Source organism: Plectropomus leopardus, unplaced genomic scaffold (assembly GCF_008729295.1).
Source record: "Plectropomus leopardus isolate mb unplaced genomic scaffold, YSFRI_Pleo_2.0 unplaced_scaffold75485, whole genome shotgun sequence".
NCBI classification, from domain to species: domain Eukaryota; kingdom Metazoa; phylum Chordata; class Actinopteri; order Perciformes; family Serranidae; genus Plectropomus; species Plectropomus leopardus.
Window position 1 is genome coordinate 1 of NW_024683122.1, and position 681 is coordinate 681.

The following is a 681-nucleotide window of genomic DNA, read 5'->3' on the forward strand; positions in this document are numbered from 1 at the left end:
TGGGGATCTCCTGTTCATCCACAGACGGGACACAGTAAGCATTTCATTTAATAAAAAATAACTTTTTTTAGTCTTAAGTCTGGTATCTCTAAGCGGTCAAAAATTTAAATATGATTATTTTACATATTTAAAATTCTTACGTTTAAAAACTTGGAAGGAGCAAATATGTGACATGCTGGCTTAATAAGATAAGTTTTATTTTATTTTTTCATCTCTCCAGCGGCCCAGCTACCTTTGAGGAGCAGATTTTCTTCTCGAACAGCGTGATGATGAACCGCACCAAGTGGAAGTGATCTTCGTCGTCCAGCGATTCAAAGTGTGAACAGGAAATGATCACGATCTCTTTCGGATGAGCGTCCAACCAGGTAGCCAGCTCTTCCAGAGCCTCCTACACACACACACACACACGCACACTGTACTTTATTTCTTTTTAATAACAGCTGTAACTTAATCTTGAGTTTTGTGATTGCGGTTCGATGTAAATCAGATTTTAGACCGTTTACCCTCACGGTGATCAGTGTGAAAATGCCGTGAGCAAAGAACAATTGGTTTTCTCCCGCTGGCTTCCTGGCGATTCGCAGGTCCAAGAAACGAATACCGAGGTCACACTGATCACTGAGGACTGATTGCTAGACACACACACACACACACACACACACACACACACACACACACACACAC

At 41.6% G+C, this 681-nt stretch overlaps 1 long non-coding RNA gene across 1 annotated transcript; it reads right to left on the reverse strand.

Annotated features, from left to right (window-relative positions):
* LOC121940121 lies at positions 1-625 on the reverse strand. The gene is made up of 3 exons (XR_006105576.1): positions 504-625; positions 233-388; positions 1-10 (listed from the first exon to the last, which is right to left on the reverse strand). It is a non-coding gene; the product is annotated as an uncharacterized LOC121940121 (long non-coding RNA).
* Between the last annotated feature and the right edge of the window lie 56 nt (positions 626-681).